Genomic DNA, 25,616 nt, shown 5'->3' on the forward strand with positions numbered 1-25,616 from the left:
GGGAGACAGGGAAGAAGGAGCCTAGCAAAGCATGTGTCACCTGGCCAGCCACCCTTGTGGGTGTCCATGTACAACTCCAACCTCAGTTTCCCCACCTGAGTGAGTTGGGGCACGTCTACCTGCCACTCCTGTCAGCAAAGGGGCACTTTATCCTGGCACATTCCACCTGCCTGGCAGAGGCAGAGGCTCTGCAAAGGGTCCCAGCTCAAACCAGAGTGGCTGACACAGTGAAGGCTGATGAGTGTGGGTGGACAGGGCAGTGTCCGTGCAAGGACATAGGGTGGGTCCATCTCTCAAGGACATAGAGAATCCGGTTCCCTGTGACACCACCATGCCTAGCACTTGGCTTGGGCCAGAGAGGGGGTCCATACATTCCAAGTGGGGCCTAACTTGGAAGACTTGAATGGCTGGGGACCTCTAGAACCATCTGGAAGCTTCTTTGTCACAGACCCAGCACATCTGAGGGGAGACCTCACTCCTTGATGGAATGTCAGCGGATTTGTAGTCACGTTGAACACCACCATTCAGTGTGCTGGATGCCGGCCTGGGAGCTTTGCGGGCTCAGGACACTGCTGCCTGCGGCCAGACCCGTGAGGAGGCGGGTGGTGAAGGCATAATCTAACCCGGGTTTACTCCTGGGCTCCAAACCCCACCCCACCCCACCCCACTTCTGTAAACCACCAAACTTCATTCTTGTGTGAAAAACTTCTCCATTCTGTCAGCAAATGTTTACTGAGTTCTAGTCTTGGTGACCAAGCTGGATGTGGCCCCAGTTTGCTGGAGCTTGAGCACAGGACTCAAAAAACAAGAAACCAGCAATGACATGCCTGGCTTGGGTGGGGTGAGGTGAGGGTGCAGCGAGGAGGGGTCCTGTGACAAGGAGAGCAAGGGAAGGCCACTCTGAGAAAGCGACTTTCCATCTGAGATGACAGCAGAAAAGGCCTGCGGCGAGTGCAAACCTGGGCAAGGAAGGGCCTTCCAGACTTCGGGAACAGCTTGCGCAAAGGTCCTGGGGTACAGCTGAGCTGGGAGTATCTGAGGGCTGAAAGGAATGACTCAGGAGGAGGGGGAGAGGGTATGAGTGCTGAGGTATGGAGCTGTCTTGAGGACCTTGCAAGTCTTGAGTCTTGGGGAGGAAATGGGATGGAGGAATAAATGAACGGTCCATGGGGCCACCTCAAACCCAAACCCTCTTTACCCCCAGGCCACATTTGAGGTCTGCAGGGCTGGTCCCCCTGGGGACCTGGGCCAACCTCATGGCCAGCCGCTCTCCTCCCCCTCCAGCTCCCACCCTATGTTCTGGGATCCCTGTCAGGGAGCAGGGCGCAGGCGGTGTGGATCAAAAGGCCCCCGGGGGCTTGGCTTTGCCCATCAGGGAAACATCACATTGCTCTGGAATGAGGTGATTTCGAGCAGCCGATGCGAGGAAATGGGTATTTATGTAACGGTGGGCATGGTTTTTATTTTCCCTAATTTTCAGATTACTTTCGATTAGGCCTCTTCGGAGTAGAAAAGGCTTGAAGTGAAATAGATCCTGCCTAAATCATTATGGCCAGCCCGGCCCCAGGCTGCCTCTGCAGACAATTACCCCAGACCCTGGGGTTAGGGGGCAAACTCCAGGCCGGGGTACTTCCTCGGTGCTCGCAAGGCAGGGAGAGCCCAGGGCTCGGCCGCACGGCCTTTTGTGCTGTGTGGACACACAGCGGCCATTGATTCGGCCGTTCCTCTGGCCAGAGGGGCTGGGGGGAGGGAAAGAAGAGAAGTTAATTCCCACCAACATCTGGACTCTATCTCTTCTCCCCACCCCCAACTCAGGACAAGGCAGGGAGGGGGAGAAGGAAAAAGGAAAAAAATGCCCAGGCCAAATTCAAATGCTTTCATAAATTTTGCACCAGAAATGTTTTGACGTGAATATTTTTGTCAGTCTCCAGCGTTTGCCAAAAGAAACTCAACTCCACACGACAGCTCGAATATACTCTCTAGATGACTCTGGAGCCGCTGGGAGGCTGGGCAGGCTGGACCCCCAGCACCTGCGAGGCACGCGGAGCCTGGCGCCTGGCCTTGGGTGGGCAGCCGGGGATGTGCTGGGGACCTGAGGCTCTGTGGGTGTGCGACCTTGAGGACGGCTGGTCTCTGTTGAGGGAAGGCCTGGTGGGCATCCCCAGGCCGGGGCGTTCTTCCCAATGTCCACCCATGAGGAAGGCCCACGACCCAGTCCAGCTGAGCCCAGGGCAATTAGCTGCGAAGGACGCCGACAGGAGGTGAATTGAGGGATTGATTGAAAGCATGTTGACACCTCTGGAGGGAATCATACACATATCTTAATAGTGGGTTTCTTCTGCAAAATTGAAAAGAACAGTCACTTTTGATTTTCTTTTTTTCTCAACTATATTTGTTCCACTTTTCTACAATCAATATAAATTACTAAAAGTGTCATTTAAAAAATATATCTCTCTTTCTCAAACAATGTATATAGAATTGTCATATGATCTAATAATTCCACTTCTGGGTATATACCCCAAAGAATTGAAAGCAAGGTCTTGAAGAGATATTAGCACACCCATGTTCATAGAAGAATTATTCACAAGCCAAAAGGGGAAGCAACCCACTGATGTATGAATGGATAAACAAAATGTGGTATATCCATACAATGGAATACTATTCAGACTTAAAAAGGAAATTCTGACACAAGTTAAAACATGGATGAAACCTGAGAACATTATGCTAAGTGAAATAAGGCAGTTACAAAAGAACAAATACTGTATGATTCCACTTATATGAGGTCCCTACAGTAGCCGGACTCATAGAGACAGAAAGTAAAAAGGTGGGTACCAGGGGCTGGGGGAGGAGGGAATGGGGAGTTCGTGTTTAATGAGGATAGAGTTTCAGTTTTCCAAGATGAAAATGTTTTGGAGATGGATGGTGGTGATGTTTGCACAACACAATGAATGTACCTAATGCTGCTCAATTGTCACTTAAAAATGGTTAAAATGCCAAACTTTATGTTATGTATATTTTACCACAATTAAAAATAATTTAACAGATATGTGTCCTCCTCCTTGCCAAATCAGTTCCGCCTGATGCAGTGGCCCTATCCAAAGGCATCCCCTGGGGGGCGGGGGGTGGTCTGGCTGGAGCGTGCGTCCACGCTTGCCGGCCCTGTGGACTTGGTTTTTCTCATCCATAAAATGGAATGCTGCCTCTCCCCAGCACAGGGCTTTGAGAAGGATACCACAGTAGGTGCCCAGGGTCAACATGGGGGCACTAGGGACTGAGCTGGGTGGACACCGTCTCTGGACTGGCCTGGCCGTCAGGAGCCGGGTACCCCCCTGCTGACACCCAGAGCACCAAGAGCTTTCTAGAGGGGGCAAAGGAGATGGAACCCTGGGTTGGATTCTGAGCCTGCAGTTGGGAGGGTCATGGCCCCCAGTGGTGGATACAGCCCACAGCGGGCAGGCCAGCCAAGCCCCCTCCTCACTCCAGGGCCCTCAGGTGGCTGTGGGGAGATGGTGGAAGCGGTGGCTAAAGGTAAGCTCCTAGCTTCTCCATACCTCAGTCTCCCCATCTGTAGACTGGGATGATGATGTCAACCTCAGGGGCATCTGTGAGGAGTGAATGAGAGCAGGTTCTGCTACACAGGAAGCGCCCAGTACCCTGTGCTGGGTTATTAGGTTAGTACTTGCTTCAGTACCCAACATGTGCAAATGGGCAACAATATTGGCTGAAATAGTTTTTATCTGAAAAATGGGGATCCCATGTGCTCATTTGTTGTTTCTTCCAAACTACTCTACTGAACACCTGTCCTGTGGGCCTGGAACTGGGACGGGGCTGGCCCTTCCTGGGGGCTGCAGGCCAGGTAGGGGGGCAGGTGCAATGGGATGATCCCAGACAAAGAGGTCAAAGGGCAGGAAGGAGTGAGGCCACTGAGAACATGTACTTGCAGGCCTGAGGGGCAGAGGCTTCTGGAGAGGTACCACCTCAGGGGAGATGGAGGAATGGAGAAAGCAGTGTGGTAATAGCATTTGCCAGTCCCCCCATGCCTGAGTGGACTGGCTCTGTGTTTGGCTGTCTGTCACATCTGGTCTCCAGCACTTCTCCTTACTATCTCACGGTCCCAGGACACAACCCTGGGCACATTGGCTACATCCTACCTGAGATGGATTCTGTGTGGCCTGCAGGTTGACGCCAACATTGACTAATCAGGAGATGGGGTGGCTAGCTGTGTGGTTGTCTGGGACTTCCTCTAAAGGTTGTGGCTAGCTTGTACCTCGTGCCACGTGGGGCCACGTGGGGCCCCATGTGTGGCTCCACCCAATGAGGTAAGCAGAGTTGATGTGTCTCTTCTGGGTCTGAGCATTTGACTGCAAGGGGGAGGTCCTCCAGCTCTATCTCCTTGGCATAGAGACATCTGGGATGGGGGATGCTCCTTTAGCCAGCACTGAGTTGGGCCAGTCCCCTAAATCCTCTCAATGAGTCACATAGGACAAAAATCATGGTAAATGATGGTGATCAGGGGCTCCTGCAGATTTTAAGGGACACAGACGATGAATGAGCAAGATAAAAATCTCTGTTGTTTCCAGCCACTGGGATTTGAGGTTTGTTACTATAGCAGAACCAAGACAATCTTGACTGCTACAGATATTTTACATAATTATCTGGATCTCTGGATTTTCTAGAAAAAGTTGGGAGCTCTGGCCACGTGAGGCCCAAGTGCCCGCATGGCCATGAGTGGATGGGCTGAGTGGTAGCTTTGTATGGGGGCAAGACTATTCCACTTTGCCTCAGGTTCCCCTTCACCCACTCATGTTACCATTGTGGCATGGGAGTTTGCAGAGTCTCCCCATTACTGTGAACTCCTGCTCCAAGGAGAGGCTCTGAGACTTGGTCACCTTGATGTGTGAGGGAATGCTGCGCTGTAGGGACCTTTGCATCCAGTGCTTGGCAGCTTGGGATGGTAGGTGTTCATAATGCGTTTGCTACTAACAAACCCCTACACTCAAGGAATGACACAATCAGTGGGAGGGAGTTGCCCTCACAAGGAAGTCTGACCACACTCATGGCCATCTACTCCACTTCTGTTTGTCAGAGCAGGAAGATTCTACTGTAAGGGCTCAGAAGAAGACGGTAGGCACCTGGAATAAGAAGCTCCCAGGTGAACTGATCAAAGTCACACAGCTAGTGCGGGGAGGATGCGGCTGGCCCGAAACCAATGCTTACATTTGCTCACAACATTTCCTTATATAGCTCCCCAGGGGAACTGAAAGCTCTCCTGCTTCTCCACCTACTTTCCTCAAAGGTCATCAGGCTTCATAAGGTCTTCAAAAGATACTTAGTCTTACTCCTTTCCAGAAGAGAAATCATCTCTGTACACGCCACCAAGTGTCCAGATCCAAGAAATTCCCTTGCTTTCCCTCATGGGTGTTCACTCTACTTTGGGAGCCTACTTCATTATACTTCCATCTTAACATTTCTGGAAGAAAAATATATCAGACCAAGAGAATGAACCTCTCTCAAGATGTCCACCTCAAGCACACAGAAAGAATCAGGCCAGCCACCAGTAAATCTCCCCCAAAGAAGTAGTATAGGCTGTACATCACAGCAACTCAACAGAGCTCAGCTACAAGCCCCTTGAGGCAAAGATTCTGATCCTCCTTTTACTGATGCGGAAAATGAAGCACAGAAAGATGGAACAACTGGACCAAAGACATACAGTAAATTGGGGGTAAATACTGGAGCTAAACCTTCTGCTTCCAAATCCAACATTTCTCTGGCCTCTGGCCTGATAAAGTCTCCTATTCCTAGAAATCAGGAAAAAAGATTCAGGCAGACTTAGATTTTATTATAGACTCTTCCATGTACTCTAACTATGAGACCTGGGCAAGTCCCAGTGCCCCTCTGAGCCTTGGATTCTTTGTTGGTAACATGGGGCAAGCACACTCCATACACAATGTGGGAAGATTAGTTCTGACTGTGTGAGGCTCATGTGTGGTTAGTTATATCCAGTCACTCATAACCCTGGGATATTTCTAGAGCTACTCCACTTGGAAAGCAGAGTCCCCTTTGTGAAATGCTAGGATTTCCATCTGGAAATAGAATGAGCGTTTCTCCTTCACCTGAAAAATTAAGATTGTGAAAATAGGAGGAACTGCTGCCCTCCTTCAACTCTCTTCTTTGGGGATTAAATTATTCTTCTGTTTACTTTGGAAATATACATATCCAGCCTAAGAGGACAGTTTGTATGGAGGCTGGATCAGGAAAGGCAATCAACTGTCGCTGTCAGGCCTGGAATAACAACCAGGCTGGCCTGCCTTCTCCCTCCCTTCCTTCCTTCCTTCCTTCCTTCCTTCCTTCCTTCCTTCCTTCCTTCCTTCCTTCCTTCCTCCCTCCCTCCCTCCCTTCCTTCCTTCCTTCCTTCTTTCCTTCCTTCCTTTCTCCCTCCCTCCCTTCCTTTCCTTTCCTGATTATATTTTATTGTGGCAGAATATACATAACATAAAATTTACCATTTTAACCATTTTTAAGTATACATCATTTTAAAGTGATGAAACTAATTACATTCACAATGTTGTATAACTATCACAAATATCTATCTCGAGAACTTTTTTATCATCCCAAACAAAAACTCTGTAACCTCTAAGCAATAACTTCCCATTCCTCACTCTGCCAGTCCCTGGTAACCACCTTTCTACTCTCTGTCTGAATTTGCCTACTCTAGGTATCTCATATAAGTAGAATCATACAATATGTGCCCTTTTGTGTCTGGCTTATTTCACTTAGCATAATGTCTTCAAGGTTCATTCATATTGTAGCATTAACAGCATTTCATTCCTTTTAATGGCTGAATAATATTTCATTGTGTGTATATATCACATTTGTTTATCCATTTACCTGTTGGTGAACACTTGGGTTGTTTCCACCTTTTGACTATTGTGAACAGTGTTTCTATGCATGGGTGTACAAGTGTCTGAGTCTTTGCTTTCAGTTCTTTTGGGTATATGCTTAGAAGTGGAAATGCTGCATCTTATGGTAATTCTATGTTTAAATTTTTGAGGAACTGCCTTACTGTTTTCCATACTGGCTGGATCATTTTACATTCCTATCAGTAATGTGTGATATTTGCAATTTCTTCAAGTCCTCACCAACACTTGTTATTTTCCTTTTTTTAAAAAAAAATACAATTGCCATCCTAGTAGGCATGAGATGGCATCTAATTGTGGTTTTGACTTGCATTTACCTAATGACTAATGATGTTGAGTATCTCTTCATGTGCTTATTGGCCATTTGTATATCTTTTAAAAATATGCCTATTCAACCCTTTGCCCATTTATGAATTAGATTGTTTAATTTTTGTTGTTGAGTGGTAGGAGTTCTTTATATATTTTGGATATGAATACCTAATCAGATATCTGATTTGCAAATATTTTCTCCCATTCTGTGGGTTGTCTTTTCACTCTCCTGACTGTGTTCTTTGATGCACAAAAGTTTTTAATTTTGATGAATCCAATTTATCTATGTTTCTTTTGTTGCCTATGTTTTTGGTGTCATAACTAAGGAATCATTGACAAATCCAATGTCATGAAGATTATTCTCTATGTTTCCCACTATGAATTTTATAGTTTCAACTCATGTTTAGGTCTTGACACATTTTGAGATAATTTTTTTTATAGGGGGTAAAGTAAGGGTACAAATTCATTATTTTTCATGTGGATATGCAGTTTTCCCAGTACCACTTAGTTGAAAAAACTTTTTCCCACTGAATGGTCTTGGCAAACTTGTTGAAAATCATTTAATCAAATATATGAGGGTTTATATCTAGGGTATCCATTCTATTCCATTGGTCTATATGTCTGTCATTATGCCAGATCACACTATTTTCATCACTGTAGGGTTTTTTTTAGTAAGTTTTGAAATTAGGAAGTGTGAATCCTCCAACTTTGCTCTTCTTTTTCAATATTCCTTTGGCTATTTGTGTTATTTGAGATTCCATATGAATTTTAGAGAGGGTTTTCTATTTCTACCAAAAATGCTGTAGATTTTTTTATAGCGATTGCATTGAATCTGTAGATCCCTCTCGGCAGCATTGTGATCTTGACAATATTAAATCTTTCATTTCATGAATATGGGATGTCTTTACATCTATGTCTTCTTTAATTTCTTTCAGCAAAGATTTGCAGTTTTCAGTGTACAAGTCTTTTGTATACTTTGTTAAATTTATTCCTAAGTATTTTATTCTTTTTCGATGCTATTGTAAATAAGATTATTTTCTTAATTTCCTTTTCATTGTTAGTGTATAGAAATACAACTGATTTTGGCCTATTGTTTTGATATCTTGCAACTTTGTTGAATTCACTTATTAGCTCTGACAGCTTTATTTGTGTGTAGAGTCTTTAGTGTTTTCTACATATAATATAATTTCATATTTGAACAGAAATAATTTTTTTACTTCTTCCTTTCTTATTTGAATACCATTTATTTCTTTTTCTTGCCTAATTGCTCTGACTAGAATTGCCAGCATTATGTTCGTTGTTGTTGTTTTTATTGAAGAATAGATGGCATACACTATTATATTAGTTTCAAGAGTACAACATAGTGTATTTGTATTATTCATAGTGTATTCATTTGTGTATTTCCCTGATGATTAGTGATTCTCAGCATTATTTCATGTGTCTGTTGGCCATCTGTATGTCTTTCTTTGAAACCTAACTATTCAGGTCCTCTGAATATTTTTTAGTTGGATTGTCTCTTTTTGATATTGAGTTCTGTGAGTTTTTGGTATATTTTGGGTATTAGCCCCTTATCATAGATATGATTTGCAAATATTTTCTCCCATTAAGTTGCTTTTTCATTTTGTTGATTGTTTCCTTTGCTGTACATAGACTTTTAGATTGATGTAGTCCCATTTGTTTATTTTTGCTTTTGCTGCCCTTGCCTGAGAAGACAGATCCAAAAAGTATTGCTAAGACCAATGTCAAAGAGTGTACCGCCTATGTTTTCTTCTAGGAGTTTTATGGTTTCAGATCTTACATTTAGGTTTTTAATCCATCTTGAGTTTATTTTTATATATGGTGTAAGAAAGTGGCTCACTTTCATTCTTTTGCATGTAGCTGTACAGTTTCCCCAACACCATTTATTGAAGTGATTCTCTTTTCCCTGCTTTATATTCTTGGCTCTTTTGCCATAAATTAATTGACCATACAAGCATGGATTTGTTTCTGCGCTCTCTATTCTATTCCATTGTCTGTTTTTGTGCCAGTATCATACAGTTTTGATTACTATAGCTTTGTAGTATAGTTTGAAATCAGGGCACATGATCCCTTCAGTTTTGTTCTTTTTCCTTAAGATTGCTTTGGCTATTTGGGGTCTTATGTGATTCCATACAAATTTTAGGATTATTTGTTCTAGTTCTGAGAAAAATGTCATTGTTATTTTGACAGGGATTGCACAGAATCTGTAGGTGGCTTTGGGTAGTACGGACATTTCCAATAATTCTTCCAATCCATGAGCATGGTATATATTTCCCTTCATTTGTTTTGTCTTCAGTTTCTTTCATCAATGTCTTATAGTTTTCAGAGTATAAGTCTTTCACTTCCTTGGTTAAATTTATTCTGAGGTATTGAATTCTTTTTGATGTAATTGTAAATGAGATAGTTTTCTTTTCTTTTTTCTTAATTTCTCTTTCTGACAGGTCATTATTAGTGTATAGAAGTGCAACCAATTCATGTGTACTGGTTTTTTATCCCCCAACATTACTGAATTAATTAGTTCTAACAGTTTATTGATGGAGTCTTTAAGGTTTCTATATGTAAAATCATGTCATCTGCAAATAGTGACAGTTTTACTTGTTCCTTTCCAATTTGGATGGCTTTTAACATTTTCTTGTCTCATTGCTATGGCTAGGACTTATACTACTATGTTGAGTAAAAGTGGCTATAGTAAGTATCCTTGTCTTATTCTTGATCTTAGAGAAAAAGCTTTCAGCTTTTTACCATTGAGTATGATGTTAGTTGTGGGTTTGTCATATATGACCTTTATTATGTTTAGGTATGTTCCCTCCATACCCACTGTGTTGAGAGTTTTTATCATAAAATGATGTTGAATTTTATCAAAAGCTTTTTCTGCATCTATTGAAATGATCATATGGTCTTCAATTTGTTAATGTGGTGTATCATATTGATTTATTTGCAGATATTGAAAAAATCCTTGCATCCCTGGAATAAATCCCAATTGATCATGGTGTATGATCCTTTTAATGTACTGTTGGAGTCAGTTTGCTAGTATTTTGTTGAGGATCTTTGCATGTATATTCATCAGTGACATTGGCCTGAAATTTTCTTTTTTTGTGGTATCTTCATCTGGTTTTGGTATCAGGGTCATGATGGTCTCATGGAATGAATTTGGGATTGTTCCTTCCTCTGCAGTTTTTTGGGATAGTTTCAGAAGGATAGGTGTTAACTCTTCTCTAAATGTTTGTTAGAATTCACCTGTGAAGCCATCTGGTCCTGGAATTTTGTTTGTTGGGAGTTTTAAAATTACTGATTCAATATCATTACTGGTAATTGGTCCATTCATATTTTCTATTTCTTCCTAGTTCAGCCTTGAGAGATTGTACATTTCTAAGAATTTGTCCATTTCTTCTAGATTGTCCATTTTATTGGCATATAGTTGTTCATAGTAGTCTCTTATGATCCTTTGTATTTCTGTGGTGTCATTTGTAACTTCTCCTTTTTCATTTATGATTTTATTGATTTGGACCCTTTCCCTTTTTTTCTTGATGAGTCTGGCTAGAGGTTTATCAATTTTGTTTATCTTTTCAAAGAATACGCTTTTAGTTTCATTGATCTTTTCAATTTTTTTTTAAGCCTCTATTTCATTTTTTTCTGCTCTGATATTTATGACTTCTTTCCTTCTATTAACTTTGGGTTTTCTTTGTTCTTCTTTTTGTAGTTCCTTTAGGAGTAAGTTTAGATTGTTTATTTGAGATTTTTCTTATTTCCTGGGTTGTCATAAACTTCCTTATTAGAACTGCTTTTTCTGTGTCCCATAGATTTTGTTACATTGTGTTACCATTTTCATTTGGGACCAATAGCAGGGTCACAGTGCAGGACAGCTCAGACCTGGGCTTTCTGATCTGGGGCCCAAATCCCTAAGAAACATCACTCCCGCTGCCCATTCTACTCTATAGTGGACCGTCAGCACTGCCTGTGTGTCCTGGGCCCTGGTACCTCACATTGCTGAGCCTTCCCGCAGCCTTGCTGTTCAGCATCTTCCCACCTGGAGGGGTACTTCTCCCAGTGCGTCTCCTCTGCCCATCATGGCCTCACCTGTGAAGCTGCTCCTGGTCCTCAGTGTGAGGATGGTTCATGGCTGGACCTGATGCTATCATGACAGTATATGTGTGTGCACATGCATGCTCACAAATGTGCATTGTTCTGGCATGTGGTATCAGAGCTCCATAATATTCTCATAGAGGTCTGTGAGCCTCAGGTGTTTAGCTCCCATTCCCATCAGGGTTCAGGCTCAGAGCAGCCTAGACCCCCTCCCTCCGCAGGGCTCACACCATATGCAGCTTTGACACTGCAGCCATCACACTGTGTGTTTGTGGGGTCTATTTTCTGGGGTGTTAGAGATTTGGGGGCAAGTTCCCATGATTGTCTCCTTAGTGGACCCAAGTGATGGAACCTCAGCCTGATTGTTTAAGCAGATTCTAATGTTTTCCTGGGACCAGCTTCCTAACAGGCATTTTTGGTTGTGGTTGTTTTTTAACTGGGTTTTAATTAAAAAATTTTTTTTCTTATAAAAGTCTTTATTACATATAATATATATATGTATGTATATATATGTGTATATATATGTGTGTGTATATACACACACACACACACACACACACACACACACACACACACACACACACACATATATTCTTTTTCATAGTCTTTTCCTGTTTAGGTTGTTACAGAATATTGAGCAGAATTCCCTGTGCTATACAGTAGGTCCTTTTTGGTTATCTATTTTAAATATAATAGTGTGTATATGTTAATCCCAAACTCCCAGTTTATCCCTCCCCCCCCCACCTTTCCCCTTTGGTAACCATAAGTTTGTTTTCTAAGTCTGTGAGTCTGTTTCTGTTTTGTAAATAAGTTCATTTTTATACTTTTTTAAGATTCCACATATAAGCAATATCATATGATATTTGTCTTTCTTGGTCTGATTTACTTCAGTTAGTGTGATAATCTCCAGGTCCGTCCATGTTACTGCAAAGGACATTATTCATTCTTTTTAATGGCTGAGTAATATTCTATTACTCATTACACATCTTCTTTATACATTCAACTTCACTACACATCTTCTTTATACATTCATCTGTCAATGGACATTTAGGTTGCTTCCATGTCTTGGCTATTGTAAACAGTGCTGCAGTGAAAATTGGGGTGCATGTATCCTCTCAAACTATGGTTTTCTCCAGATATATGCCCAGGAGTGGGATTGCTGGATCATATGGTAACTCTATTTTTAGGTTCTTAAGGAACTTCCGTACTGTTCTCCACAGTGGCTGTACCAATTTACATTCCTGCCAACAGTGTAAGAGGGTTCCCTTCTCTCCACACCCCCTCTAGCATTTGTTATTTGTATACTTTTTAATGATGGCCATTCTAACCAGTGTGAGGTGGTACCTCATTGTAGTTTTGATTTACATTTCTCTAACAATTAGTGATGCTGAGCATCTTTTCATGTGCCTATTGGCCATCCGTAAGTCTTCTTTGGAGAAATGTCTCTTTAAGTCTTCTGCCCATATTTTGATTGGGTTGTTTGTTTTTTTGATATTGAGCTGAATGTTTATTTCAGAGATTAATCCCTTGTTGGTCGCATCGTTTGCAAATACTTTCTCCCATTCTGTGGGTTGTCTTTTTGTTTTGTTTATGGTTTCCTTTGCTGTGCAAAGCTTTTAAGTTTAATTAGGTCCCATTTGTTTATTTTTGTTTTTATTTCCATTACTCTAGGAGACAGATCAAAAAAGATATTGCTGTGATTTATGTCAAAGAGTGTTCTGCCTATGTTTCCCTCTAAGAGTTTTACAGTATCAGGTCTTACATTTAGGTTTTTAATCCATTTTGAGTTTATTTTTGTGTATGGTGTTAAAGAATGTTCTAATTTCATTCTTTTAAATGTTGCTGTCCAGTTTTCCCAGCACCATTTATTGAAGAGACTGTCTTTTCTTCATTGTATAGTCTTGCCTCCTTTGTCATAGATTAATTGACCTTAGGTGCACGGGTTTATTTCTGGGCTTTCTATCCTGTTTCATTGATCTATATTTCTGTTTTTGTGCCTGTACTATACTGTTTTGATGACTGTAGCTTTGTAGTATAGTCTGAAGTCAGGGAGTCTGATTCCTCCAGCTCGATTTTTCTTTCTCAATTTTGCTTTGGGTATTCGGGATCTTTTGTGTCTCCATATAAATTTAAAAATTTTTTATTCTAGTTCTGTGGAAAATGCCATTGGTAATTTGATAGGGATTTCAATGAATCTGTACATTTCCTGGGGTAATATAGTAATTTTGACAATATTAATTCTTCCACTCTAAGAACATGGTATATCTTTCCATCTGTTTGTGTCATTTTCGATTTCTTTCATCAGCATCTTGTAATTCTCAGAGTACAGGTCTTTTGCCTCCATAGGTTTTTATTTTTAATATACTAAAATACATTTTATTTTTTTAAAAACTTTTAATTTTATACTGAAGTATAGTTGATTAACAATGTTGTGCTAGTTTCATGTGTACAGCAAAGTGATTCAATTATACATATACATGTATCTATTCTTTTTCAAATTCTTTTCCTATTTATGTTGTTACATAATATTGAGCAGAATTCCCTGTGCTATACAGTAGGTCTTTTTGATTATCCATTTTAAACATAGCAGTGTGTGCATGTCAATCCCAAACTCCCTAACTATCCCTCACTACCACACTTCCCCCTTGGTAACCATAAGTTCGTTCTCTAAGTCTGTGAGTCCATTTCTGATTTGTAAATAAGTTCATCATACTGAGTGACGTAAGTCAGAGAAAGAGAAATATCATATGATATTGCTTATATGTGGAATCTTAAAAAAAAATGATACAAATGAACTTAGGTAGGTTTATTCCTAGGTATTTTATTCTTTTTGGTGCGATGGTAAATGAGATTTTTTTAACTGAAATATATTTGACATATACCATTGTATAAATTTAAGGTGTACAACATATTAATTTGATACATTTATACATTGTAGCAAGGTTGTCAATGTAGGGATAATTAGCGCCTCTGTCACATCACATAATTATCATTTCTTTTTAGTGATTTGGATAATTAAAGTCTAATCTCTTAGCAGGTTTTATGATATAATACAACATTGTTGTCTATATTCACCTCATTGTGCATTAGATCTCCAGGGCTTATTTACTAACTCATTGCAAATTTGTACCCTTAAACAACAGCTGTTTTGCCCCCCACCCCCATCCCCTGGTAACTATTATTTTACTCTCTGTTTTTATGAGTTTGGTTTTTGTAGGTTTTACATGTATGTGATATCATACAGTATTTATTTTTCTTTGTCTGATTTACCTCACTTAGTATCACACCCTCAAGTTCCACCCATGTTGTTACAAATGGCAGGATTTCCTTCTCTCTCATGGCTGAATAATATTCCATTGTATATATACATATTCCACCTCTTTACCCATTTATCCATTGATGGACACTATACTTCCAATACTATAAATTTTGCTGTAAGCTCTATTTTAGCTGCATCCCACAAATTTGAATATGATATGTTTTTATTTTATTTAGTTAAATGTATTTTTGAATTTCCTTTGAGAATTTCTTTTTGTCCCATGGATTATTTAGAAGTGTATTGTTTCATTTTTAAGTGTTTAGAGATATTTCTGTTGTCTTTCTCTTATTGATTTCTAGTTTGATTCCATTCTGGTTAGAGAACACACTCTGTATGATATTAATTTTTTTAAAAAAAATAATTAATTAATTTATTTATTTTTGGCTGTTTTGGGTCTTCGTTTCTGTGCGAGGGCTTTCTCTAGTTGTGGCAAGCAGGGGCCACTCTTCATCGTGGTGCACGGGCCTCTCACTATTGCGGCCTCTCTTGTTGTGGAGCACAGGCTCCAGACGCATAGGCTCAGTAGTTGTGGCTCACGGGCCTAGTTGCTCTGTGGCATGTGGGATCTTCCCAGACCAGGGCTCAAACCCGTGTCCCCTGCATTGGCAGGCAGATTCTCAACCACTGCATCACCAGGGAAGCCCATTTATGATATTAATTTTAAAAAATTTGCTGATGATTTTTTTATGGCCCAGGATATTGTCTATCTTTGTTAATGTTTTATAGGTGCTTGAAAAAAATGTGTGTTCTGCTGTTGTTGAGTGGAGTGGTCTATAAATCTCAATTCGATTATGGTGGTTGACTTTATTGTTAAGTTTTTCTGTATTCTTGCTGATTTTCTGTCTAGCAATATATCAATTGTTGAGTAAATGTTGTTGAAGTTCCCAACTATAATTTCAGATTTTTTTCCATTTCTCTTTTAAGGTCTATTGGTTCTTGCTTCATGTATATTTTGAGGTTCTGTTGTTTTGTGCATGCACATTTGGGGTCATTATGGCTTCATGGTAGATCAATCCTTTAATTGTTATGTAATGTCCCTCTTTCTCTTTAGTATTTTTCTTTTCTCTGCTAATATTCAAATAGCCACTCCTACTTTAAAAAAAAATAACATTTTCATGGTCCATCTAGTTCTATCATTTACTTTACAATCTGCCTAAGTTGTTGTATTTGAATTGAGTTTCTTGTGGTCAGCATACTGTTGGAATCACAATTTTATCCACTCCATCAATTTCTGTCTTTTAACTAGTGTATTTAGACCATTTACGTTTAAGATAATTACTGATAATATTACGACTAAAGTCTGACAGTTTATTTTGTTTTCTGTTTGTTTGTTTCTTTTATTTTTCAGTCCTCTGTTTCTCTTTTAATATCTTTCTGTGGATTATTTCAACATTTTTTTAGTATTCTCTTTTGATTTATGTATAGTGTTTTTGAATATATTGTGAAGTGTAGAAAACTTAATTTCCTTTATGTTTTTTACCTTCCCCATTTAAAAAATATATCTTTAGTATTTCTTCTTCATACATTGAGCACCACATCAGATTATATAATTTTGATTCAATCATCAAATATGATTTAAAAACTCATAAGAAGTAAGATAGTCTTTTACATTTACTCCTATTTTTACCCATGTTAATGTTGTTCTTTCCTTTCTGACATTCCAGACATTTTTCTTTCACCATTTCCTTTCTGTTTACAGAGCTTTCTTTAGCCATCATTTAAGAGAATGTCTTATAACAGTAAATTTTCTTAAATTTCTTTTATCCTTCATTGCTTGAAGGACAGTTTCATTGGATTTGGCATTCATGGTTGACAGTTCTTTCAGTACTTGAAAAATGTGCCTACATAGTTCCTGATGAGAAATCTGCTTTAATTCAAATTTATGTTGCCTTATAAGTAAGGTGTCTTTTCTCTCTGGTCATTTTCAAGATTTTTTCCTATATTTACAGTTTTCAGAATTTTAAATATGTTGTGTCGTAGCGTGGATTTCCTTAGGCTTACCTTATTTAATATTTGCTCACCTTGAATATACAGGCTGGTATCTTTAAGTTTAGTAGGTTTTCAGCCATTAGTTCTTCAAATATTTTTTCGTCTGTCTTTTGCTTCTTTCCTTTTAAGACTACAATGAAAATGAATGTTAGCTCTTTTCTTATTTTCTCACAGGTCCTTGAAACTGTTCTAAATTTTTTTTCTGTCCATTTTCTCTCTGTTGCTCAGATTGTGTAAATCCTCTTAATCTGGCCTCAAATTTACTGATTCTATCATCTATGATCTCCATTCTACTACTGAGCCCTACCATGTGTTTTTCATTCTAGTTGTTGTATTTTTCTATTCTATCATTACCATTTTGTTCTTTTTCATAACTTTTACTTCTTGAATGATATTTTCTATTTTTAAAATTTGTTTCAAGAGAATTTATAATTGCTTGTTGAAGCATTTTTATAATGGCTGCCTTTAAATCCTTGTCAGATAATTTCAATATCTGAGTTATGTCAGTGTTGTTATATGTTGCTTGTCTTTTTCATTTATGTTGTGATTTTCCTGGATCTTGGAATGACAAGTGATTTTTTGTATTGTATTTTGGACATCTTACATATTATATTATGAGACTCTGGATTCTACTTCATCATCATCTTCTTCTTTTTTTTAAATCAGGTATTCCTCCTATTCATCTGTAGTACAAGGGTCAGGTAGGTGTGTATGTGTAGTTCCCCACTGAACCTTGCTGATAATTTTTTAGCTGAAGTGTGGTACCAATCAAAGCACACTTTGTGAGCAGGAACAACTCCTGCTGGAGTTGATCTGAGGGAAGGAGAATTAGAAGGCTGGCTCACACTGCTTTGTTGCTGCAGGGTGGGAGCACAAGTTTAGTTCCCTACTGGGCCTCACCAACACCAAGAGTCAGGGGAAAGTAAAGTGTTTATTTACCCTGACTTGTACTGCCTTGTTCAGTCTTACTGATGCTGTGAGGGATGAAGCCTCAGCTTTCTAGACTCTATCTGTGGGAGCATCAAAGTACTGCTTGCTTCTGCTGGGAAAGTGATGGAAGATGAACAGCTTACTTGATCCCACCAAAACTCGCCTGCTGCCTGCTTCTATAGGAAGGGTATGGAGGATCAACTTCCTCTCAGCCCAACTGAAACCACAGAGGGGGGATTGGTGCAGACCTCCTCTTTGTCTTTGGCTGGAGTAGGGTGGGTGTTGCCTAAAAGGATTCCTATTGTTAGGCCACACTCTTCTGGTTTTTTGACTAGGGAGAACAGGCTTTTAAATTTTTAATATTTTATGTTTTTAATTGTGTTAAAATCACATAACATAAAATTTACCATTAGTGACATTTAGTACATTCACAATGTTGTACAACCATCACAGCTACCAAATTCTAAAACATTCCCATCTCCCTAAAAGGAGACTCCCATATCCGTGAAGCAATCAATCCCCATTCAGTCCTCCCCCTGCCCTGGCAACTACTAATTTGCTTTCTGTCTCTCTGGATTTACCTATTCTAGACATTTCATATAAATAGAATAATACCATGTGTGGCCTTTTGTGACTAGTTTCTTTCATTTAGTATAGTGTTTTCAGGGTTCATCCATTTTATAGCATGTGTCAATATTATATTCCTTTTTATGGTCAAATAATATTCCTTTGTATGGATATGCCACATTTGCTTATCCATTCATTGGTTTATGGACATTTGAGATGTTTCCACTTTGGGGCTTTTGTAAATAGTGTTGCTATGAACATTTGTGTACAAGTTTTTGTTCAAACAAACAGCCATTTTCTATTCTTTTGGGTATAAACCCAAGAGTGGACTTGCTGGGTCATATGGTAATACTATGTTTAATTTATTGAGGAAACACCAAGCTATTTTCCATAGTGGCTACACAATTTTACATTCTACTAATAATGTACAAAATTTCAATATCTCTCTATCCTTGTTAACACTTGTTAGTTTCTGGGCTATAAAAAAAAATAGGCATCCTAGCAGATGTGAAGTGCTATCTCTTTATTAGTTTGACTTGCATTTCCCTAATGACTACAGATGTTGAGCATATTATCATGAGTTTGTTGGCCATTTGTTTATCTTCTTTGAAAAAATGTCTACTCAGATCTTTGGCCTATTTTTTAATTGGGTTATCTTTTCATTATTGAGTTGTAGGAGTTCTTTATTTATAATACATATTAGACCCTTATTAGATACATGATTTACAAATATTTCCTCTCATTCTGTGGTTTATCATTTCACTTTCTTGATAGTGTCCTTTGATGCACAAGTTTTTAATTTTGATGCAGTCCAATTTATCTATTTACTTTTTTGTTGCTTGTGTGGAATAGGCTTTGTGTGTGTGTGTTTTTGTGTGTACTCATTGGTAGCCTGTTAAGACTAAACCACTGATAATATGAATATCCTGATTTACATGGAAGACAACTGAAATCCAGTGAAGCTAAAGCCATTCTGTTGGTAGATGGTGGAACCAGGGTTTGAACCTGACAACCTGGCTGTGGAGCTCTTCTATCTTTTGGACACAATTACTGAAAGCTTAACTTCTGGCCCCCAGTGTCACGAAAATGATGGGATTCTACACAACAGCATTCTTTGTGTAAAAAACAGCTATCTTATATTTAGGAAACCAATTAGGACTATCAGAACACTCGGGTTAGTCACAACGATACAATAAAATGTCAGGCTATATAAAGGTCTCAGCCTAGAAATTTCACAGTAGTTACCCACACGCTAATGTTTAAAACACTGAGAGGTAGGTGATGCAGGATAGACATCTTGGAACTACATTTGCAGTGTGCCTAAGTCATCTAATTTGATCTGAATCTAGTCCAAATAGGTTTAACTCTCTAAGGGAGAAACAGACCATCAGGGTGTTCATCAAAGCTGGCTTAAAACAAAACAAAACAAAACAAAACAGGGGTAGATCAGCCAAGATGGTGGAGTAGAAAGACCCTGAGCTCACCTCCTCTCATGAGCATACCAGAACCACAACTATCTGTAGAACGACCATCTATGAAAGAGACTGAAACCTACAAGAAAAGATCTTCTACAACTAAAGACATGAAGAAACCACAGTAAGATAGGTAGGAGGGGTGGACTTGTGATGTAATCAAGTCACATACCCTGGGTGGGTGACCTACAAACTGAAGAACAATTATAGTGCAGAGGTTCTCCACAAGAGTCAGTGTTCTGTGTCCCATGTTGGGCTCTCCAGCCCATGGGTCCTGTACCAAGAAGACAAGCCTCCAGAGCATTTGGCTTTGAAGGCCAGTGGGGCTTAATTTCAGGAGCGACTTCATTTTTAAAGGACACGCACAAATTCTCATGCACTCTGGGATCCAGGGAAAAAATCAGTAATTTGATAGGAGCCTGAGCCAGCCCTACCACTGGCCTTGGAGAGTCTCCCAGTTAGGCAGGGAGTGGCTGCTGCTCACCCTGGGGAAACAGACATTGGCAACAGCCATATTTGGGAGCTCATTCTACCATATGGAAGCTGGTGCTGGTGGGTGCCATTGTGGGATCCTCCCTCTAGCTCATTAGTGCCAAGAACTGGCCCAACCCAACAGCCTATAGGTAGCAGTGCTAAGACACTTCAGGTCAAACAACTGAGTGGGAGCACAGCCCCACTCATCAGCAGACAGGTTGTCTAAAAAATTCCTGAACCCACTGCCACACCTAGACATGCCTCTACACATGACCTTGCCCACCAGAGGGCCAAGATCTAGCTCCACCCACCAGGGAGCAGGCAATGCTAGCCTCTAGACCAGCCTCACTCACCAGTGGGCAGACACCAGAACTAAGAGCACAACAATCTCATAGCTTGCAGACCTAGCCCACCCACAGGAGGCCAGACCCTACCTTGGGGCAGCTGGGCCCCACCCTTGCTTACTAGCAGGCCAACACAAGCTTCAGGACCCAACTGTGTCAGGAACCCCCCCCCCCCCACACAGCAATCTGACACCAGCTCTGCCTACCAGTGAGCTAATGGTAGCCATGGGACCCTAGTGTTCTGCCTTAGTTGCCTCGTGATCAGTCCTCACTAACCAGCAGCCAGCAGCATCCACACAAGGCAGGACTTGGCAATCAACTGGGCTAGGGACCAACCAAGCCTATGAGACTACCCATATAGTCAACCCGCCACAACAGAAGGATCCACACATTCCTCTTAGGGGAATCCCTAGAGCATATGTCTTGGGTGATGAGAGGGGATGTGCAGTTGGGATACATTGGACTTCTTCTACAGAGAAGGCCACTTCTCCAGGTCAAGAAACATAACTAACCTACTACATACATAAAAATACAAATAGCAACTGACAAAATGAGGTGGCAGAGGATCATATTTCAGACAAAGGAACAAGGTAAAACCCCAGAAGAAGAACTGAGTGAAGTGAAGATAGGCAATCTATCCAAGAAAGCATTCAGAGTAATGATCCTAAAGATGAAGAAAGAACTCAGGAGAAGAATGGATGCACAGAGTGTGAAGTTAGAAATTTTGAGCAAAGAGTTAGAAAATGTGAAGAGCAACCAAACAGAGATGAAGAATAGAATAACTGAAATGAAAAATACACTACAAGTAATTATCAGTGGACTAAATGATACACAGAAACAGATCAGTGAACTGGAAGACAGAGTAGTAGAAATCACTGCTGCTGACAGAAAAAAGAAAAAAGAATGAAATGAAATGAAGACAGTTTAAGAGAATTCTGGGACAACATCACGCCCACTAACAGTTGCATTATAAGGGTCCCAGAAGGAGAAGAGAGAGAAAAAGAAAGGGGCTGAGAACATATTTGAAAGCATAGTAGCTGAAAACTTCCCTAAGCAGTGAAAGGAAGCAGTCACCCAAGTCCGGGAAGCACAGAGAGTCCCATACAGGATGAACCCAAAGAGGAATACACCAAGACAAATTGTAATTAAAATGACAAAAATTGAATATAAAGAGAAAATATTTAAAAGCAGCAAGGGAAAAGCAATAAGTTACATACAAGAGAGCTCCCATAAGGTTAAAAGCTGACTTTTCAGCAGAAACATTGCAGGCCAGAAGGAAGTGTCACAATATATTTAAAGTGGTGAAAAGGAAAAACCTATAACCAGGAATACTCTACCCAGCAAGGCTCTTGTTCAGATTTGATAGAGAGATCAAAAGCTTTACAGACAGGTAAAAGCTAATAGAGTTCAGCACCACCAAACCAGATTTACAACAAATGTTAAAGAAACTTCTCTAGGTAAAAAAGAAAAGGCCACAACTAGAAACAAGAAAATTACAAAATAAATAAGCTCACCTGTAAAGGTAAACATTAAGTAAAGGTAGGAAATCATCCACACACTAAGCTATTAGGGTGGTTAAAAGACAAAAGTAATAAAATCATCTATAACCACAATAAGCAGTCAAAGGATATACAAAGAAATTAGATGTAAAATATGATATCAAAAACAGTAATCATGAGGGGATGAGAGCACAAATTCAGGGTTTTAAAAACTGTTTTGAAATTAAGAGATCGGCAACTTAAAAAAATTATATATATATATATATATATATATATATATATATATATATATATATATATATATATATATATATATATATATATATATATATATACACACACACACACACACACACACACACACAGACTACTATATAAAAACTCCATGGTAACCACAAACCAAAAATCTATAATTAATATACACACAAAAAAGAAATCCAAACATAACACTAAAAATTGTCATCAAATCACAAGAAAACTGGGCTTCCCTGGTGGTGCAGTGGTTAAGAATCCGCCTGCCAATGCAGGGGACACGGGTTCGAGACCTGGTCCGGGAAGATCCCACATGCCACGGGGCAACTAAGCCCATGCGCCACAACTACTGAGCCTGCGCTCTAGAGCCCACGAGCCACAACTACTGAGCCCATATGCCACAACTACTGAAGCCCGCGCACCTAGAGCCTGTGCTCCGCAACAGGAGAAGCCACCACAATGAGAAGCCTGTGCACCACAAGGAAGAGTAGCCCCCGCTCGCTGCAACTAGAGAAAGCCCGCGCACAGCAATGAAGACCCAATGCAGCCAAAAATAAATAAAATAAATAAATTAAAAAAAAAAAAAATCACAAGAAAACAAAAGAAGAAGAAAGGGGAAAAAAAAGACCTACAGAAACAAACCCAAAACAATTAACAAAATGGCAATAAGAACACGTATATTGATATTTACCTTAAATGTAACTGGACTAAATACTCCAACCAAAAGTCAGAGTGGTTGAATGGATACAAAACCAAGACCCATATATATGTTACCTGCAGGAAACTCACTTCAGATCAGAGACACACAGAGACTGAAAGTGAGAGGATGGAAAAAAGGTATTCCACATAAATGGAAATAAAAAAATAGCAATACTTATATCAGACAAAATAAAGACTGTTACAAGAGACAAAGAAGGACACTACATAATGATCAAGGGATCAATCCAAGAAGACAATATAACAGTTGTAAATATATATGCACCTAACATAGGAGCACCTAAATATATAAGGCAAATATTAACAGACAAACAAGGAAAAATTGACAGTAACACAATACTAGTAGGAGACTTTAACACCTCACTTACATCAATGGACAGATCATCCAGACAGAAAATCAATAAGAAAACAAAGGCCCTGAATGACACATTAGACCAGATGGACTTAACTGATTATATATATATATATATATATATATATATATATATATATATATATATATATATATATCGAGAGAGAGAGAGAGAGAGAGAGAGAGAGAGAGAGCATTCCATCTGAAAGGAGAACAATACACATTCTTTTCAAGTGCATGTGGAACATTCTCCAGGATAGATGAAATGTCAGGCCACAAAACAAGCCTTAATAAAGTTAAGAAAATTGAAATCATATCAAGCATCTTTTCCAACCCCAATACTATGAGACTAGAAATCAACTACAAGAAAAAAACTGCAAAAAACACAAACACATGGAGGCTTATACAATATGTTACTAAACAACCAATGGATTGCTGAAGAAATCAAAGAGGAAATAAAAAATACCTAGAGACAAATGAACATGAAAATACGGTGATCCAAAACCTTAGAACTGCAGCAAAAACAGTTCTAAGTGGGAAGCTTATAGTGATACAAGCTTACCTCAGGAAACAAGAAAAATCTCAAATTAACAACCTAAACTTACACCTAAAGGAACTAGAGAAAGAAGAACAAACAAAACCCAAAGTTGATAGAAGGAAAGAAATCAAAAGATGAGAGCAGAAATAAATGAAATAGAGACTTAAAAAACAGTAGAAAAGATCAATGAAACTAAAAGCCTATTCTTTGAAAAGATAAACAAAATTGATAAACCTCTAGCCAGACTTATCAAGAAAAAAAGGGGAGAGTGCTCAAATTAATAAAATCGAAAATGAAAATGAGAAGTTACAACTGATACCACAGAAATACAAAGAATCATAAGAGACTACTATGAGCAACTATATGCCAATAAAATGGACAATCTAGAAGAAATGGACAAATTCTTAGATATGTACAATCTCCCAAGACTGAACCAGGAAGAAATAGAAAATATGAATCAGGCAATTACCAGTAATGATATTGAATCACTAATTAAAAACTCCCTACAAACAAAATTCCAGGACCAGATGGCTTCATAGGTGAATTCTAACAAACATTTAGAGAAGAGTTAACACCTGTCCTTCTGAAATTATTCCAAAAAATTACAGAGGAAGGAACATTTCTGAGCTCATTCTATGAGGCCACCATCATCCTGATACCAAGACCAGACAAAGATATCACACAAAAAAGAAAATTACAGGCCAATATCACTGATGAACATAGATGCAAAAATCCTCAACAATTAGTAAACTGAATCCAACAGTACGTTTGAAGAATCATACACCATGATCAAGCGGGTTTTATCTCAGTTATGCAGGGATTTTTCAATATCTGCAAATCAACCAACGTGATATTAACATTGATTGAAGAATAAAACAAACTGAAGAATAAAAACCATATGATCATCTTAATAGATGCAGAACGAACGTTTGATAAAATTGAACATCCATTTATGATAAAAACTCTTCAGAAAGTAGGCATAGAGGGAATCTACCTCAATATAATAAAGCCAACATATGACAAACCCACAGCTAACGTCATCATACCCAATGGTGAAAAGCTAAAGGCATTTCCCCTAAAACCAGGAAAAGACAAGGATGCCCACTCTTACCACTTTTAGTCAATATAGTTTTGGAAGTCTCAGCCACAGCAATCAGAGAAGAAAAAGAAATAAAATGCATCCAAATTGAAAAGGAAGAAGTAAAATTGACAATTGTTTGTAGATGACATGATTCTATACACAGTAAAATCTAAAGACACCACCAGAAAACTACTAGAGCTCATCAGTGAATTGAGTAAAGTTTCAGGATACAAAATTAATATACATAAATCTGTTGCATTTCTATACACTAACAAAGAACTATCAGAAAGAGAAATTAAGTAAACAATCCCATTTACCATTGCATCAAAAAGAATAAAATACCTAGGAATAAACTTACTTAAGGAGGTAAAATACCTGTACTTGGAAAACTGTCAGACACCAATGAAAGAAGTGAAAGATGACACAAACAGATGGAAGGATACACTATGTTCTTGGACTGGAAAAATTGTTAGTAAGATGACCATACTATCCAGGGCAATCTACAGATTCAGTGCAATCCCTATCAAAATACCAATGGCATTTTCACAGAACTAGAACAATTAATTTTAAAATTTGTATGGAAACACAAAAGACCCCGAATAGCCAAAACAGTCTTGAGAAAGAAAAACAAAGCTGGAAATATCATTATCCCTGACTTCAGACTATACTCAAAACAGTATGGTACCGACACAAAAATGGAGACATAGATCAATGGAACAGAATAGAGAGCCCAGAAATAAACCCATGCACTTATG

This window comes from Balaenoptera borealis, assembly GCF_965194805.1.
Source record: "Balaenoptera borealis genome assembly, chromosome: 8".
Classification (NCBI taxonomy): domain Eukaryota; kingdom Metazoa; phylum Chordata; class Mammalia; order Artiodactyla; family Balaenopteridae; genus Balaenoptera; species Balaenoptera borealis.